This window comes from Natrix helvetica (genome assembly GCF_964273705.1).
Source record: "Natrix helvetica genome assembly, chromosome: W".
Lineage (NCBI taxonomy): Eukaryota > Metazoa > Chordata > Lepidosauria > Squamata > Natricidae > Natrix > Natrix helvetica.
Window position 1 is genome coordinate 50,704,238 of NC_138555.1, and position 20,402 is coordinate 50,724,639.

Consider the following 20,402-nt stretch of genomic DNA (forward strand, 5'->3'; position numbering starts at 1 on the left):
GAAATATGAGATCCAACTCTGGCCGAAGGTATGCATGGAATCCTCCCTCGAAACCAGATAATAGTCATGACAATGCTTTAGAAGTTGACATCCGGCTCCACTCCCTTCAAAGCGACCTGTGTGACACAAAGACAATTTGAGTACAGGTATATAATTCAGGGATGCGTTCCTCCCCCAGGCTTGCATGGAATTTCTGCATGGAATTTTGCTATAAGGGGATCAGCCTGGACATTCCTACTTTTTGCCCAAGATGCCTCTGATAAGGGGTAGCCCTTCCACTTGATTAAGTATTGGAGTTGTCTCCTGTGCCACCTCGAATCAAGGACTCATTGAATTTCATAAAGGGTTTGGCCCCCTATGACCATAGGGCCCGGGGGCTCCCGGGGTAGTGGTCGCAGAGTGGATCTGATCACAGGTTTTAAGAGGCTACCATGAAATGATGGGTCTATCTTCCCCAGCAATCGAGGCAGTTTCAATTGCACTGTGACTGGGTTGATGATCTTTACTATGGGGAATGGTCCCATAAACTTTGGCCCCAGTTTCTTGCTTGGCAGTTTTAATCTCAAATACTTTGTGGAGAGGTAAACCTTCTCTCGGAATGGCCGTTGCGGAGCCCGGTGTTTATCTGCCTGTTTCTTATAGGTTTGTGCTGCTTTAGCCAGTGCTTTTTTGACATTTTCCCAGGTTGCTTTCAGCATCGACATCCAATCAGTCAAGCTGACTGAGGAGGGGGCATCCCTTGGATATTCAGGCATTGGGATGAAGTCCATACGGCTCACTATTTCGAACGGCGTGAGTCCTGTGCTACCGTGGACAGCATTATTGTACGCGACCTCAGCAAAAGACAGGAGGTCCGCCCAATTGGATTGCTGATAGTTCATGTGGCACCTCAGGTATTGCTCTACCATGGCATTCAGTCTCTCTGCCCCCCCCCCACCATTGGTCCTTGGATGAAAAGTCGAGGTAAGGCCCTGGGATGACCCAATGGACCACAGGAACTCCCTCCAGAACCTAGCCATGAATTGGACCCCTCTGTCTGAGATAATTCTTCAAGGTACTCCATGCAGTTGGTAGATATGCTTCACGAACAGTTTAGCCAGCTTGTGAGCCGAGGGTAGTCCGCTGCATGGTATGAAGTGTGCCTGTTTGGAGAACAGGTCTATTACAGTCCAAATCACTGTGTTTCTCCCACTTTTCGGCAACTCTATTAAAAAGTCAATTGCGATCTCCTCCCATGGCCTCGTTGGCTCTGCTACTGTTTGCAGCAGTCCGGAGGGCTTTCCCAGTAGTCTATTCAGTGTGGCGCAGATTGTGCAACTTTTCACGTAACTATCCAAATCTTTCTTTATGCCAGGCCACCAGAATTGCCTTCGGGCTAAGTGTAAAGTCTTTAGGAACCCAAAGTGTCCTGCCGGTTTGGCTTCGTGGCTCCTCTGGAAAATTAGGGTGTGTAGGGATTCTGGGACGTAGAGTTTCGTCCCCTTCCATGCAAGGTCATCTCTTTTTGTCAAGATGTGTTGGTTGTTTTGGAACCAGGGGTCTGCTAGCAGTTCTGTTTTTGGCCTCATGGTTAGGTCGCTTGCGAGTTGGTTTTGCTGGTCACGGCGTTGCCATCTGGTGGTCACTTGGGCAGCGGTTTGGGTAGAGGGAATAATGGCATCCACTACGTGCTCCCGTTCGCATTTGTACTGAGGCATGCAGGAGAGGGCGTCAGCTAGAAAGTGTCCCCCCCCCCGGAATGTGCTTTAAGACAAAATCAAAATGGTTGAAGTATTGAGCCCATCGGACTTGTTTGGGTGATAGTTTCTGTGTGGTCCTAAGCGCCTCCAGATTTTTGTGGTCAGTCCAGACTTTGAACGGTTTCTGGCCCCCTTCCAACAGGTGTCTCCAGGTCACTAGTGCCCATCTCACTGCAAAAACCTCCTTTTCCCACGTGGCCCATCGTCTCTCTGTGTCTGTGAGCTTGCGGGAGGTGTAGGTGCAGGGTTGTAAGTATCCTTGGTTGTTTCTTTGGAGTAGCACCGCTCCCACTGCCATGTCGCTGGCGTCTGCCTGGATCACGAAGGGTTACTCAGGGTCAGGATGCTTGAGCAGCAGCTCCTTTGCAAACATTTATTTTAGTGTTTCGAACGCCTCTTGGCAGGTGACGTCCCACTGTAGGGGTTGTCCTGGATGAGGTTTTGTTCCTGGGCTCCCTGTCTTCAGGAGGTCTGTCAGGGGTTTGACGATCTTCACAAAGGAGGGGATGAATTGCCTGTAGAAGTTCATGAACCCTAGGAAGCTTTGTAGGTGTCTGTGTGTGCGAGGGGGTTGCCAGCCTAAGACGGCTTGTACTTTGGCTGGGTCCATCTCTATTCTCTGATTTGACACTTGGTAACCCAGGTAGTCTAACCGTGCATGGTGGAATTCACATTTTGATACCTTGACGTACAGGTTGGCTGCCAGAAGTTTTTCCAGTACTTGGCGGACCAGGGGTATGTGGTCGTCCATGGTCTCAGTGTAGATAAGGATGCAATCCAGGTAGATGAGGACCCCCTTGTAGAGGTGCTCATGCAGCACTTCGTTTATTAACTGCATGAATACTGCTGGGGCCCCCTGCAGTCCAAAAGGCATCACTTTGAATTGCAAGCTCCCTAGGGGGCAGTTGAACGCTGTTTTCCACTCATCTCCCTCTTGATACGTACTCGGTAGTATGCTTCTCTGAGATCTAGTTTGGTGAAGATTTTCCCCTTGGCCAGATGAGATAGCATGTCCTTCATGAGGGGGTGAGGGTATAGGTTGTGTACGCACACCCCATTTATCCCTCGAAAGTCCACACACAACCTCATAGTTCCATCATTTTTCTCCTTGAAGAGGGCTGGTGCCGCGACCCATGGCTTGGTTGGCTCGATGAACCCCCTTGCTAGGTTTTTGTCTATGTATTTGCGCATCTCTTGCATTTCCCGGGGCATGATGGCGTACAGTTTGGGCTTGGGTAGTTTTGCCCAGGGGATGATTTCGATGGCACAGTCTGTCTCACGGTGAGGAGGCAGAACATTGCACTCAGCCTCGCTGAATAGTTCTACGAGGTCCTGATATTCCATCGGAATCAGTTCAGCCTCTGGGGTTTTGTCGGCTGTGGTTGCTAGTTGTTCTTGTGGCCTCTTTTGGGGAGTTTCTGGCATGGGCGGTGTTTCTGTTTGCTGGTGTGGGAGAGGTAGGGGGCCCCTTGATATCCTAAGTCTGCGGGTACCCCCTTGCCACCAGATGGTCGGTCCCCAGGAAAGTCCCAGTATGACTGTGCCTGTCATTTTGGGGACTATTATGAATCGAATTACTTCCCAGTGATCCACTAGTTCTAGCCTCACTGGTTCAGTCAGGTGGGTGGCATAGGCTCCTCCCATTAGGGACCCGTCAATCTGCTCAAACCACATTGGGTGGGCCAATCTTTTTGCTCTGATCCCCAGTTTCAGGACTGTGGTTAGTTTGATCAAGCACCTTGTGCAGCCTGAGTCTATTAGGGCTTGAAAATCCCCCTGGTTTCCTGTTTTTAGGGCTGTGAGATGTATTGGAAAAAGAAAAGGGTGAATTGGTTCACTCACCATTGGGTCATTTTCTCCCTCGTCCTTGCTGTCATATGATTCAGGCAACTGGTTGTTGTTGTCTGGGGTTCCACCACTTTTGCGTGAGGGGGAAGGCGCGTCTGCAGCTTGAGGGCTTTCCCGGATGTGTTGGTGGTCCGTTTGGGGCCTCATTCTGGTCGTGCCCTGGGCGGTGGGTCTGGCCTTGGTTTTGGGGCTGGGGTTTTGCATGCAGCTGCCATGTGGCCCACCTCTTCTGCATATGGGTCCTCCTCCACCTCCTCAAATCTGGCCTCTAGCAGTTGCAGGAAGTCATCTATGTCTTGAAGTTGGGGGGCTCTCCTCTTGTGGAGGGCATTCCCTTGCTTCTCCCTCTAGTCCCTCTGTGATGGTATTCACCATGGCTCTGGGGGATCCACAAATACTCATATTTTCTTGCTTTTGTCACTGGAGAAGGCATCTCTCAATTTATAATTCTTCCCTGGCTTTATTTTGTTTACATACTCGTCATGTGTTGTGGTCTAAGCCTGTAGCAGAAATAAAGCTTGGAGGTTTCTTGGATACTGGAGTGTAAGGAGCTTTTGTTCTATCTGCATGGGCTGGCCTAGACCGGCTGAGAGATGCCTGCTCCAGTGACCGAAGCAAGAAAAGATGAGTATTTGTGGACGTTAACCCCTAAAGCAGCTGAGGTTGAGCTCCCCCACCCCAATGCCGAGAAAAGGGGAAGGGCCCTGAGTGAGCTGGGAAGAGTGGAGTGGATGCTGGACTGGAAACAAGCCAGGCTCCCAAAGCCCCTGAGGAGTTCCATAGAGCAATGGAGGGAAGAATTTGACCGGGCCACCTTCCATGAAGAGGGGCCATTATGCAGGCCAAAAGAGAGGGGAGGAGCAGTGGATCCTTTTGAAGTGAGGAGAAGCAGATGGGAATGCAGCCCCCTTTTCTGTTAAGATATCTTTGTATCTAATAATATTTTTCATACTACTAATATTTGGATATGTCAATGCTTCCATTGTTGAAAGCCACATTGGTATTTCTAAATAATGTTTTCCTTTCATTCTTTCCCATATTGTTAATAATCTATTCCTTACATAATGTCTTTGAAAATATCCATGGGCCTTACTTTCATCATACCACAAAAAAGCATGCCAACCCAGTTGCAAATCATGACCCTCCAATGTCAATAATCTTGTATTTCTAAGTAAAATTCATTCTTTCATCCAAGTTAGTCCCACTGCTTAATAGTACAATTCCCAGTTAGATTTCCTGTATGTTGTCACCCCCTTATCTTGGGGTCCCTGGACTTTGCGGTTTAAGTTCTAGTTCAGGGATGGCAGGGACGTCCTTGCCTTATATTACCTGGAATGGTGTAAAACAAGTGCTATGGTGGACCGCATTGTTGCAAGCAGCTTCCGTGAATGATAGAAGATCTACCCAATCCGACTGTTGGCAAGATGCATAATACCGTAGGTAACATTCCACCATAGCATTGGCTCTTTCAGCTGCACCGTTGGTACTAGGGTGAAATTGTTGAACTTAACCCCTGGGAAGAACCAATTAATCGTATAAATCCCCTCCAAAAGTGGGAAGTAAACTGCACCCCCCTGTCCGAGGCAATTTGATGTGGCACCCCATGCAAGTGCTAAATATGTTGGAGAAACAGTTTCACCAGTTTTTGTGCCAACGGTATACCTTTGCACGGGATGAAATGAGCCTGTTTTGAAAACATGTCTATCACTGTCCATATCATAGTATGCCCATTACTACTGGGAGCTCTACAACAAAATCCATAGCCATTTCTTCCCATGGATGTCCATCTTCCCATGGGGTCAGCTACTGGTTATAATAGCCCTAATGGTTTTCCAAGCCTGGCTTTGGTGACTGCACAAACTGGGCAAGTTTTCACATAACCTTCAACTGTTGCTCTCATTTTAGGCCACCAGAATTGCCGTCACACTAGATGTAATTTCTTAAGGAAGCCAAAGTGGCCAGTTGGTTTGACATTGTGACAGCGGTGCAACATGTTGGGCTGCAAAGCCATGGGCACATATAGTTTATCACCCTTCCACGCCATCCCATCCCTATGAGTTAAAATGTTTCTATTTTCAGCTAACCGGGGATCGGTTAATAATGCTTTTTGTCATTTGTTGGGTAGCGAGGTCACAGGGCAAACACTTGTCACCCTTCGCACTGGTTGATTAGGTGGGATAATGGCCTGTACAACTTCCTCTCATTTACTATTGTATTGAGACAACACGTTGGCTAAAATATTCTTTCCAGCTGTGATGTATTTCAACTTGAAGTTAAAACGTTGGAAGTACTGCGCCCATTGAACCTGTTTAGGTGATAACCGTTGTGGGGTCTGCAGTGCTTCTAAGTTCTTGTGGTCGGTCCACACCTCAAATTGTTTTTTAGCCCCTTCCAAAAGATGTCTCCATGTCAGGAGTGCCCAACGTACAGCATAAGCTTCCTTCTCCCAGATCGCCCAGCCTCATTCCATCAGGGAGAGCTTCTGGGATTTATAGGCACAAGGCTGCAGTTTACCCTGCTGATCAGCTTGTAATAGCACAGCTCCCACAGCCACGTCACTGGCATCTGCCTGTACCACAGATGCCTGTTCCGAATCAGGGTGCTTCAAGATAGGTTCACAAGCAAAAAGTGCCTTCAGTTCCTCGAATGCTTTTTGACACTCCAATGTCCACTTCAGAGCTTGTCCTGGCCGTGGCTTAAGTATGGAGAGTTTGGTCCATAACAAGTCTGTTAAGGGTAATTCCACGTGGTCAAACTCAGGGATAAATTTCCAGTAAAAGTTGCCAAACCCAAGAGAACTTTGCAATTGTTTCTGCGTCATTGGGGCTTGCATTCTAGAACCTCCTGGACCTTATGAGGGTCCTTCTCCACCCCCTGTCTGATGATACAATACCCTAAATAATCCAGACTGGTGCGGTGAAACTCGCACTTGGAGAGCTTCACAAACAGTTTGGCAGCTAATTACTTCTGCAAAACCTTCCTGACCAAGTCGGTGTGCTCCTCCATCATTTTGGTGTAAATCAAAATGTCATCCAGGTATACAAGGACACCCCCCCCCCCCCCCCCCCATATAAATGCTCATGTAGAACTTCATTAATCAGCTGCATGAACACAGCGGGGGCTCCTTGCAACCCGAACAGCATGACCTGGAATTCGTAGCTTCCCAGGGGACAATTGAAAGTTGTCTTCCATTGATCCCCTGGTCAGATACGCACCCAGTAGTAGGCTTCTCATAGGTGAAAAACCGACCCGTTGCTAGCGTGGCCAGTAGATCTTTCATTAGGGGTAGGGGGGTATAGAAGTTTGACACACACTCCATTTAAGCAACAGAAGTCGACACATAAATGCAAACCAGCATCCTTTTTTTCCTGGAACAAAACAGGGGCCACCATCCTTGACCTGCTAGGCCTTAATTCCTTAAGCTCTTTCGGCATCATGGAGTACATATGAAGTTTCGGCAGTTTAGCTCCAGGAACCAACTCGATAGCATAATCAGTTGTACGGTGCGTGGGTAGCACTTCACACTCCTCGCTAAACACATTTGCCAAATCCTCATAAACACTCAGAAAACCCAGGTTTACATCCCCCTGACCTGGCCGCAACTCAGCTTCCTCCTGGCCCCCTTTCCCTGCTCTTTAGCTGGGGGTTCAGGGCCCAACCCCAGTCGTACCTTCTGGAACCCTTCTTCCCACGATATGGTGGGTTCCCATTTATCCAGCCACGCTAACTCTAAGATGATTGATTCTATCATTTTCTCTACTACAATATACCTGATTTTCTCCCAATGTTCACCTATTTCCAGTCTGACTGGTTCTGTACAATGGGTAGCTGGCACCCCTCCAAGCACCAATCCATCCATCTACTCAAATTTAATGGCCTGCCACATAGTTATAGTTCAGACCCCCAACTCAGCCACTATTGCACTACATATCAAACACCGGGTACATCCCAAATGTATTACAGCCCCTTGCTGGACCCCTTGGGAAGTGCGGACGTTCCGGACAGTCACAGGTATTACAAAAGGATGAATGGGAGAGCTCACCATTGGGTCCTCCTGTTCCTCATCCTCACTATCATATGTCATCAACACCGGCCGCTGTCCAATTGTTAGGGAGGACCCCACCTCTTTGGCTGGTGTTGGATGGTCATCTGATGGATGCATCTGCGTTGCACCTCGCGATCACTCAGATGTGGGCTTGGGACGCCCCTTCCCAGATGGTGATGGCTTGGATACCAGCGTTCTCGATATAGGAGTTGGGCATTCAGCTGCTCGATGACCCACCTGGTTGCATCTAAAACAATGAAGAGGAGGCCTCCTGGCCTGGTCAGTGATATCTGGGATCATAGCAGCAGGCCTAGCCACCCTGGGAGGTGCTGGTCTGTCCACTGACTGTCTCGGCTGATCAAGCCCCCCCATCCCCACGTAATCTAAACTACCTCATTCCCACATCCAAGTCAATAACAGCACGAAACCACTCATGCAAGCAAGGAGGCAATCCCCGATACAAACAAGCTTGCTTCAAATCCCAATTTAACCTAATCCGGAATTGGTGAACTAAAAGGTGTTCTGGCCATGACCTCAGTCTTCCAGCTATTTTCCAAAAGTCTCGCACATACCCATTGGCCGACCGATTCTGTTGACGAAGCACCAGAAGCTCCCCCTCTGCCAGCTGTGTTCTGGAACTGTCTTCAAATCTTGCCTGCAGTGCTTCCAAAACCAGGCCCATGTTAGCAAGTTCTCTAGCATGGTTGCTGTGGAGATTGGCCACCCAATCAGCAGCCTCCCCAGTAAGCACTGTGGTGACCGCCACAACCATCGCCCATTGAGAAGGGTAGAACCAGCCATAAATATCCATATGGCTAATTATCTGGCTAAGGAACAGAGCCACATGGTCGGGGTTACCATCAAATGTAGCCTGGATAGGTGAAGGACCTCACGCACCTTGTAAGGGTCACATCCCAGGGACCCATAGGGGCCCAGGATCAGGTGCCTGTGAGGTCACACCTGTATTTCTCCCATTTCCCTGCATGGAGCCTGGTTGTCTTTGTCCATGTGGAGGCCTGTCCTGAGCTGTACAGGATGATCCTGCCCACGAATAATGTCCATCAGCGAAGAACCTTGCACCCAAGACCCCTGCTGCTCCGAAGCCCTAGCCCAGCCGGTCCCTTGGTCTAAACACAACTTGGGGCTGGTGAGATGAAAGTGAGTCTCTGAACCCCCTGCCTTCCATGTGGATGATGGTTCCAAGCTGGTGGCCCATGGGAGAATTCTCAAAGCCAAGCTATGCCACCACTCCCCAGAAGATGAGAGACTTGGTCCGGAGCCTGTTGGCCCCTTGCCATCCTCACTCCTCCCCTTCGTCTGCGGCCCCAGTTCCTTGGGCTTCACAACTGGCTGTACAACCTCTTCCCGAGCCTCCTCCTCCTCCACCTCTGCGCTCTTGACTTCCACCTCCACTGCCGTCTCCAACCCTTTGGTAGACGTACATTCTGCCATGCTGAAGTGTTCCACAACTGCAAGCTCACTGACCAACTCAAACTGCAGGTAAAATATAAGGCAGCGCTGGCTTTCTCTCAGCCATTCTAGGCCAGCCCGTGCAGATAGAACAAAAGCTCCTTACACTCCAGTATCCAAGAAACCTCCGAGCTATATTTCTGTTACAGGCTTAGACCACAACACATGACAAGTATGTAAAAAAAATAAAGCCAGCGCTGGGAGCGTCTGCCTTCCAGTGCTTTTCATTGGCTTGCTTCCTCCCCAGTAGCCAACATCCTGTGCAGCAAGCTTCCTCCCCCTCACAGCTGGCCAAAATATAGCCAGTTTAAACAGCCCACCCGGCTTTGCATCTCGGTACTGGTGCGATGACATCATCTATCATTGTTGCTGCTTGTAGACAGGATCAGAGGCCTCACGTTGGAATCAGGTAACCACGTTCCATTGGCGCCACCCACTGCCAATACCCCCTAGCAATGTTGAGCCTCGGATTGGTGTTCGACAACATCTCAGCTTTGATGTCTGAGGTTAGGCTGCACTTCGGCTGCAATCAGGCTCTCTTTGGATAGCCCGCCCTCTGCCATGGTTGCCTGAGTTTCCCTCCCACCACCCCAGATATTGGGGAGTGATTGGAGAGTCCAGGATTCAGGAAACCCAGTAATCTTGATAGATTTTAAAAGGAGATCTGACTGTCTGTCAGGTTTCCGAAAGATGCCCTAATTAATTCATGAGCCTCGAGCCAAGTTTAAAAAAAAATCCAGTCATTTATTAGGAACAACATTTCAGCAATACCCCATTGCAGTCAGATCTGACCTCACGTAAATGACAGCTCAACTTTGCTCCTGTTTTCCCCCTCCCCTCAATCTGTGTGATAAATCACATTATCCAACAGGTGCTCTAGCAGCCCCACAAGCCTGCTGTGGTAATATGAGATCCTACTCTAACCGATGGTATGCGTGGAATGCACTCCCCCCCCTTTCCTCACCATGGCAACTCAATGACAGAGATGGGAATGCTTTATGAGTTGACATCAGGTTGTTGCTGGTCCAAACAATGTTGTTAACAAATGTAACTGTAAATATTGCAATTGGGTTACACCTGGTAGATGACATTTGTCTCTTAACACAGCATATATTAAAAATTCACCTTCATCATCTATTAATTGGTTCAGAGTCAATATTCCCACTTCCATCCAATGTTTTCATATCATCACCTTTTCCACAATTTTTAAAGTTGAGTTTCCCCATAAAGTCAGTTTAAACATTTTAAAAAGTCAATTTTTTTAATTAGACATAACAGTCCACAGTTTTCTAACTGATGTTATTATTTTAGTATGTTTAGATCATAATACTTTGCATCCAACCAAAGGTACTATATATGTATATTCCAATGTTGCCCAAATTGGAAAATTAACACCGATTGTCAGCCTCCAGTATTTAATACTTGACAATAGAAAAGCTTGATGATATACAATAGCTCCAGTTTCAGAAAATTGCATCTTCCCTCATTAATTGGTAATTGCATTTTCAGTAAAGATATTCTTGGAATTGTGAGAATCAAGAAATATAGCCTATTGATCTTTTAGATTCAATAAGTCCTAAGGATGATAGAAGGCCCCAGAAGAAATACTGTAGATATGAACCAAAGTTTTTAGCTAGGATGATTTCAAAATTTACCAGAAATATTTGTAATCCTGCTGAACCATTGCTAACTATGAAATATGTTTTTTTTTTTGTAAAATATGCACTTGTATGGATTCATTTAAAACAGGAAGAATGAAACTGTTGGAAATGAGGAATTGAAAGTAATGTACACAGGTGTTCACAGATAGTGACAGTTGGTGGGGTTGTGAAGCATGTATGTGGTTAGAAGAACAGTATAAAAGGTAGGGTTCAAGATCGGCTTGGGACGCTTTGATTTATAGCTGTCCAATAATGCTTAATTCCGCCGCTTATTTCCTTTTCTTTACCAATTTAATTTAACTTCAATCTTTTTTGGGCAGTCTTTTATAAAAATAAAATTTCCTCACCAGATGGACACACTTTCTCTTTCCACTTTTCCTTCCATTGCAGAGCTGTCCCAACTTCAGCAGCTTGAGGCTGTGCTTTTTGTCGCTGGCTAGAAGAGATTCTCTTGGATCAATCAGGGACTTTGCAATGTCCCTGAGATAAGCAAGACATACTCTTCCCTGTCACCATCTCTTCGGGATGGTTTAGGTCCAGATGGACCGTCCAGCAGCAAAAGTATCGACTGCGATCTCAGAGCCCTGAGATCGCACGTCGTATCGTCACGACGTCAGCACCTTTTCATTGTGAAGTGTTTCTTGAATCCCTTTTGACCAGATCTTTCCCAAAGCCTTATTGTATGAGCTGGGTGGATTGTTATTCACCCTGCCTTGGTGGTCATGTGTAGGTTTTGTGATTGTTAAATTGATTATGCCGAGTGTGTTTCTTTTAATGACTCCTGTGATAAGATTTCTGAACATATGACTCTTGATTATTTTGCTACTGCTTTTCTCCTGATTAAGGTTATGCCTCAATGTAACTGGAGCATGCCTATGTCAGAGTCCTTTTTGCCTTCTTCTTAGCTTACTCTCTGGCTCTGCAGCTCGTTGGGCGACGCGACTGCTGGTCCAGGCTAGCCCTTTGCTGGATAACTTCAGGGGGGTCTGTGACCACCTCTGTTTAATGTATGAGGACCCCATTAAGACGGAGATGGCTACCCGACATATGAAGACTCTGAAGCAGGTTCCTTGCAGGACTACATCAGTGAATTTAGGCTACTAAACCAGGATTCGGCTTGGAATGAGGCAGCCCTCATGGACACATTTGAGGATGGGTTGTTGGAAGAATTGCAGGATGAGCTGGTGCGTGTGGATAGGCCACCGAATTTCAATGCGTTGGTCCACCTGTGTCTCCAGATTGATGCTCGGTTGCAGAGGCGGGGAATTCGCCGCATGTCCCAGGAGAACAGGGTGGTTCCGGCCATGTGTGAGACTCCAACTCCATGGGAGGAGCCCATGGAATTTGGTGCAGACAAACCCCACTCGTTGCTAACGGAGAAAGACAGACGGCACTTAGGGGGTTTGTGTTTTTATTGTGGGGAACCTGGGTACATGGCAGCCTTTTGCCCCAAGAAGACACGAGGGGTGTCAGTTACTGGACCTACACCCCAGACCCAGAACAATTTGTCGGGAAAGGCCCCCAAGCCGAATTCCAGCACATGCTCTGGTCGACTCCGGGGCTACCACGAACTTCATGGACGAGGCGTTTGCGACCAAGTATGCAGTCCCTCTATGTCCAGTAGATCCTCCTATGCTTGTGGAGACCATTGACAGCCAGGTGCTTCTGTCTGGGCCTATCAAGGCCGCCACGCAACCCTTACGCCTGGTCATTGGGGCTCATGAGGAAGCCATCCACTTCTATGTTACCTCTGACCAGAATTTCCCCGTGGTCTTGGGCTGGGCTTGGCTTCGGGTGCACGACCCACAGATCTACTGGTCCCAGAACCTTGTCACCTTTCCAGCCTTGCAATGTGTGGACCACATCCGTCATGTCTATGCAGGCCAGCTGCTGAGTCTACCAGGGGTGTCCTTGCCTTCTGACATATCAGATTTTGCAGACATGTTCAGTGAACAAGGAGCAGACCAATTGCCACCGCACCGGCCATATGATTGTCCCATTGATTTGATTCCGGATGAGCCACTCCCTGTGGGTCATTTGTATTTGATGTCAGACCTGGAGTTGGCCGCATTGCGGGACTTTTTGAACAAAAACCTAGCTCATGGTTTTCTCAGACCCTCATCTTCGCCATTGTCTGCCCCGGTCTTGTTCATCAAAAAGAAGACCGGAGATTTGAGACTCTATTGTGACTATCGTAGGTTCAATGCTATCACGGTGCGCAATCGATATTCTGTGCCCCTTATTCCTGAACTCTTGGAGCGGCTCAGAAACACTAAGGTGTTTACCAAATTGGATCTCCGTGGAGCCTACAATCTTGTCCGGATCCGACCCGGGGATGGATGGAAGACGGCATTCGGCACCAGGTATGGGCAGTTTGAGTACACGGTCATGACTTTTGCATAAAGAACTTAAATATGAGCCAGCAGTGTGCAGCAGCTGCCAAAAAAGGCTGCATAAATAGAGGGATAGAATCAAGATCAAGTGAAGTGTTAATACCACTTTATAATGCCTTGGTAAGGCCACACTTGGAATACTGCATTCAGTTCTGGTCGCCACGATGTAAAAAAGATGTGGAGACTCTAGAAAGAGTGCAGAGAAGAGCAACAAAGATGATTAGGGGACTGGAGACTAAAACATATGAAGAGCGTGTCAGGGGAAAAAACGCCTGATATCTGAGATCAATGGACCGTGGCTGATTCCCTTCCGCATATCTTTTGAGATATTGAGAAAAATAAAAATCTTCAAAAGTATTCTAATTAATAAACAAACTTTAATAATAAAATAATAAAAGTAAATGAAACAGAAATAACTAATTGGTTACATTTTGATAATGAAAGCTACGTCTGCCAAAGTTGGCTGCCGAACAAAGAAGAGAAGAATTTTTGGAATGTGTAACGCGTGCGCAATAAATCACTTTCAGATAACATGTTGTTTTATGACCTGCGCAATAAAGCTTTCTTAGTTTAACTCTTGAGTGTCAATTCAGGCAGTTCAGGCCTAGCAAACCTTTTAACATCGTGACAGAGCGGTTGCAGGAACTGGGTATGTTTAGCTTAACAGAAAGAAGGACTAGGGGAGACATGATAGCTGTGTTCCAATATCTCAGGGGTTGCCAAAAAGAAGAGGGAGTCAAACTATTCTCCAAGGCACCTGAGGGTAGAACAAGAAGCAATGGATGGAAACTAATCAAGGAGAGAAGCAACTTAGAACTGAGGAGAAATTTCCTGACAGTTAGAACAATTAATCAGTGGAACAGCTTGCCTCCAGAATTTGTGAATGCCCCAACACTGGAAGTCTTTAAGAAGATGTTGGATAGCCATCTGTCTGAAACGGTATAGGGTTTCCTGCCTAGGCAGGGGGTTGGACTAGAAGACCTCCATGGTCCCTTCCAACTCTACTATTATATTGTATGAACAATGCCCCTGCCGTCTTCCAACATTTTATGAACGACATCTTCCGGGACCTTTTGAACCAGTTTGTCATCATTTATCTCGACAACATTTTGATGTACTCGTCCTCCCGGGAGAGTCATCGGCAGCACCTACGCCTGGTCCTACAATGGCTCCGTGAGAATCGCTTGTATGCGAAACTGGAGAAGTGCCAGTTTTGGCAGTCCACCATTGAGTTCCTGGGACATTGTATCTCTCCCGAAGGCATTGCGATGGAGCCAGGCAAGGTGGAGCCTTTGTGTAGTTGGCAACCTCCTTGGAGAGTGAAGGATGTCCAGCGACTCCTCTGGTTTGCCAATTACTATCGGACCTTTATCCCTGGCTTTGCTTCCCTGACTGCGCCCCTCACTCGGCTCCTGCAGAAAAAAGTTCCGTTTCACTGAGGGGGCCCTGAGCACCACGCATTCCAGGCCTTGAAGCAGGCCTTCATGAAAGAGCCCATTTTGAAGCATCCTGACCCCCACCGTCCATTTGTAGTGGAGGCGGATGCATCCGATATCGCTGTGGGAGCGGTGTTTCTCCAGGCTCATGCCTCCTGCGGTACCCTTTTCCCTTGCGCTTATTACTCTCGGAAACTCAATTCTTCCGAGCGCAATTATACCATTTGGGAGAAGGAGTTACTAGCCATTAAGGTGGCGTTTGAGGCTTGGAGGCATCATCTAGAGGGGGCCAGGGATCAGATTGAAGTCCGGACGGACCATAGGAATTTGGAATTTCTGAAGACCGCGCGGAAATTGAACCAGCGCCAGATCCGGTGGTCTCTTTTCTTTGCACGGTTCAATTTCCACGTGACATACATCCCCAGTGCGCACAACCAAAGGGCGGATGCCCTATCAAGGAAACCCGAGTATTCGTGTACCAAAGACCCGATTCCACCTCAGACAGTTTTGCCCGTAGATTCCTTCTCTGCGGTTCATGAGCCTGTGGACTTACGGCCCCAGATACGGGAAGCGCAGTGGCATGACGATTGGGTGGAACAACGGAAGGCAGAGGTGGGGTCTGCCTCCCCATGGACATTCACCGGTGAACTCTTGCGGTACCGAGACAGACTCTATTTGCCAACAGGGTCCCTTCAGGAACTTATTCTATCCCAGTGCCATGATAATCCTGCGGCGGGGCACTTTGGCCTCTTCAAGACCTTGAACCTGGTCTCCCGTACCTTCTGGTGGCCCCGATTGCGACATGACATACAATCTTACGTCACGTCTTGTGTACGGTGTCGGCAGGCCAAGTCAGCGATGGGAGCCCCTCCAGGGCTGTCCAGCCATTGCGGACCCTGGAGAGACCCTGGGGGGTCATTTCTATGGACTTCCTGATAGACTTGCCTCCATCTTCTGGATTTACCATGGTGTTCGTGGTGGTAGACATGCTGACGAAGATGGCGCATTTTATCCTCTGTCGGAGATTACCGACAACCCACGCCACCGCCCGCATGTTTATCCAATATGTTTTCAGCCTGCACGGCCTACATGACAGGGTCGTGTCGGACAGATGAACCCAATTCACAGCCCAGTTTTGGAAAGGGCTGATGACGGCTTGTCATCTGCTTGTCCTCAGCGCACCATCCCGAAACCAACGGAGGGATGTAGAAAGTGATCGGGATCTTGGAGCAGTACCTGTGCTGTTTTGTGAACCAGCAGCAAAATGATTGGGCGGTCTACCTGGCAATAGTGGAGTTTGCATTCAATAACTCACAGCACACATCCACGCAGACGACGCCTTCTTGGCCAATGTGGGGTATCATCCTCGGTTCTAAGTATCCTAGGTACTTGCGGGATCGCATCCTACCACACACTTCCCTGCGACCGATTCGCTCTCACAGGGAGGGGCTCCTCCGGGTGCCGTCCACTAGGCAGTGCCAACGGGCGACACCTAGGAGTAGAGCCTTCTCTGTGATGGGCCCAACCCTCTGGAATGACCTCCCCCCCGATATCAGAACCACCACCGACTTTCTCTCCTTTCGACGAAAACTGAAGACTCACCTGTTCCGTTTAGCCGGCCTGGACCATTCACAACCTCATTATACCTCTTGGCAGATATATTTTAACTGGGTAATTTTAATTGGGTATTTTTTAGGATTGTTTATATACTGTTTTTATCTGCTTTACCTGTACAGTGTTGCATTGCCTCCTCTTCTATGTTTTTATGTTTGCATGTTTGTAGTCCATTTTATCTATTTCATTTGACTGTACACCGCCCCGAGTCCCTTTGGGGAGAGGGGGCGGTATAAAAATCGAAATAAAGGTAAAGGTAAGGTTCTTTCCCCTCACACCCATCGATTCACCGATCCCCGCAGCTGAGGACTTCCTGTTGGAACCACAGGCAGTCCATCAAGTGATGTGGCGATATCTGGATAAAGCCAAGGAGGACTATAATAGAGTCGCAGACAGGTCTCGGCGTGCGACGCCGGCGTTGACTATGGGCGATCGAGTGTGGCTGTCCATTAGACATCTTCCGTCATACCGGCCGATCAAGAAGTTAGACCACCGTTACCTTGGCCTGTTTCCTGTTGAAGCAGTCATCAATCCGGTCGCCTATCGCCTGACTTTACCACCTTCGATGCAAGTCCATCCAGTCTTTCATCGATCTCTTCTTGTTCCTGAACAGACGGCTTGTCCTCTTCGCCAACCCGATCATCCCCAGCCAGAAGCCTGTGCCGATGAGGCACTGGCCGAGTACGAAGTTGCCAGTATACGAGATTCCCAATGGCTGAAAAGACGGTTCCAATGCCTGGTGGAATGGAAAGGATGAGGGCTGGAGGATGTTACCTGGGAGGATGGGACCTCCATGCACGCACCTGCTTTGGAGGGTGTTTGGAGTCAGAGCAGGGATTAGAGAGGCCTTTTGGCCACCAGGTGGCATCTGAGTCAGGGAGCAGTGAGGAGGAACAGAGGGAGATTGTCCTTGATGTGCGTGTGCATAGAGCTGAGAGGAGAAGGGAGCTGCTGTGGAGAAGACGTCATAGAAGGAAATAGGGACAGCTGGTTACGGTTGTGGCCCCTCCCAAAGAGTTTAAAGGTGGAGCTACGGGAGGGGAATCTTTGCAGGAAACAACAGTCCATTTTACTAGCTGTTGAGAAAGCATTCCATAAGTCTAATCTTGTTTTCTTGAAGATAGCGTTCTAGGCTCCTAGCCAAGGGGTAGTTTTATCTCTGTAATTAGTCGTGGCAGACAGCCAAGCCTGGGTCTGCATATTCATTAGAATCACGGGACAGAACACATTATCTATCATCTCTCTATTGACTCCTCTATTATGAATTGTTTACTTCTTTATACTATGCTCAATTTGTTATATTGGTTTATTTTTCTCTTCCTTTTTGTCATTTAGTCTTCTTTATTATACTGCCTAATTTAATCAGAGGAAGCTTAACCTTGCTGCTAGGACTGAGTTTTCCATTCCTTCGTTTGTCTGATTTGCTATTTTTCATCCTGGGTTCTTTTTCCTTCCACTTTTTCTTTACCTGACCCTGTTTTTTTTCCTTTCTGTCTTTCCTTATAATAGTCTCAAATTATTATTAGTGTCTTTTCGCTTGCTTTTATAAGTGTCCATATCTCAACTTAATTACTTCCTGCCATGTCGCCCCTTTTTCCTGTAGATAAAGGTCAGGTTGTTTGCTGGAAGGGTGAGTGGTTTTATTTCCTGTGCCTGCTACCTTTCCCATAGATAAGGGTCGGCTCTCTTGTCGAGGTTGCACGTCTTTCTCCTTAATTTTTCATTGGGAAGGAGTTGATCTTTTCCATACATAAGGACTGCCTGTGTTGGCAGGATTCAATTGCCTTTCATTTTCCTGAGATGGCTGGTTTCCTGGGCTGTCTTAGTGGAGGAAAACAAACAGAGATTGGGGGGGGGGGGAGAGAGAAAGAGAGAGAGAGAAGAAGAAGAAGAAAGGAAACCTAATGCGGAATACCTGCCCTTAGATTGGCAAATGAATACTAATAGAAATACACTGAGATCCAGTGTATCCAGTGAGATCCAGATCTATCAATGTAACCACAAGCGTTTGAGCTGGACCACTTTTCCATAGATAAAGAAGGCCTTTTTCCGTTGGCCTGTGGTCTCGAATTACATTCACTATTCATATAGTTAATGTGTGTTGCGTCTTTCTGCTCGTTTTCTGTTGGATGTTCTGGCTTTGTGATGGGGGGCTCCTGGTCTAAAATGGTTATGTCTATGATTTGGTAAAGACATACTAGAAGCCACCATGCAAATTTTTGCCAAACTTTTGGAACTTTCAGTGAAACATTTTTAGCCATGGAAGATTTAACTGCTTTCTAGTTTATTTCCAAGCTGCGAGCCCACAATCTTTGTCGTATTCCATTGTGAACTGTATGAATAGACTCGGCTATGAATGTGACTCATTCATAGAGGAAGTCTTGTGTGTATGTCTGTCTGTGTGTGGGGGATATTTGGACAAAGTTTTTGCAAAAAAAAAAAACCTGCTACAAATTTAAGCTGTGTAAAATACGACTAAAGGAATCTGGGTTTAAAAAAAAAGAGGGGGAGGACATGCATAAAGAAATGATGCAGTTGTCAGCGTTCCAAATATCATGCAGAATTAAATCAGAATTCAAGGCAGAGCTATCCTTAAAGTTCCAATTTAATAAGACCAACATGTTGGCATTGTGCTATGAAATCCCAAATCTGATTTGCTTCCTGGGATTCCACCCAGTTGAAAGTTCATGATCTTATCCCCACACCCAAAATCCACCACATGGTCCAATCTTCTTATTCCACGATGGCATCTACACCCCTCTGCTTCCGGTCAGGTGTCGAGGTGCGGAGACAAAAGATGGCCTTGGCTTCTAGCAAGAATGACAACAACACATTACACAAATCTACTCCTTTCTATTCCCCCCTCCCAACTACTACACTAATGAAACAGCATAAGAAATTAATAGAAAGTGTGGCAGGCCAAAGATCCTAAAAGAAACATAACTACAGGCCTGACAGGCAGCCTCTCCTCAGAAGAAAAATGTTTCCTGTAGGACTTCCGGTTTTTCCTTGAGCGTCGATGGCAAGCTTTCTCTGAGCTTGTCAGATCATTAGGCTGTAGAGGTGTTTTTTTAAGATCTTTAATGCCTTGGACGCTCGTAAATTCTTGGAATTTACAAGGGAGAGATTCAGCTGTCGGGTTGAGCCACTTGTAGCCCTCCGGAAGGATTTATAACCTCTGGAGTGCGGCAAGGAATGCCCCCCCTCGCAGTTGTTGCATTCTCCGGTCTTTTGATGTCCTCCGCTAATGTGGAGCCAGACGCCGGGATCAGCCTCAACTTCTAGCAACATCCCAGAAGGAAGAAAGATACTTGCAAGTAAGCTCTAAGTGGGGGAAAAAAATCTTTTTTAAAAAAGAACGCTACTGCTGAATTTGAGAGGCGTGGGTTAAGAACAAAGGATTCAAAATGGCGTTGATTTATAGTTGAAAACCTAAAGAAAACGAAAGCTAATTGCTTGCTGATAGCTGGGGCGGCTGAAATAGCTATTAACAACTTTTAAGTCGGTTTGCATGACCTGACCTACTTGGAAGAGTATTTTGTGAGAAAGCTGGAAAGAACTGTCTCCTTTTTTTCTGTTAATTATGGCAACGGATCAAGGGGCAGCTCCCCCAATGAATCTCCAGGACTTGAAGGACTTTATAGGCAAGGAACTTAAAGAGATTAAACAAATGGTCCAAGACACTATAAAAAGGTCCGATCAAATTGATAAAAATATGCAAACTATCGCAACGGATTATCAGAGGTGGTTCTTAAGGTGGACAACAAAATTGATCAATTAGCTGTGGATTTGGAATCCAAAACAAAAGAAACAGATTTGAAATTTGTGGAAATGGAAGGGAATATGCAAAGGATGGATAATGAGATTATTATGATACAATTTAGATCCATGGAGTTTGCTATCAGGCTTAGGGGCATAAGAGAGAACCCTAGAGAGGATTTAAGAAAAGTTTGTGCAGATGCTTTGGCCACGTTTTTTAAAAATGGAGGACCCCAGTGAGATCTCAGCTAAGATGGACAAAATTTACAGGGTAAATTCACGTATAGCAACACAAAGGCAACTACCAAGAGATGTTGTGATATATTTTACTGAGAGATATTTCAGAAATGATATTTTGCAGAAATCTCTTTACGCCGCCTTTCAAATAGATGGCCACATGATTGGAGTCTTTAAAGAGCTACCTCCAGCGATGTTAA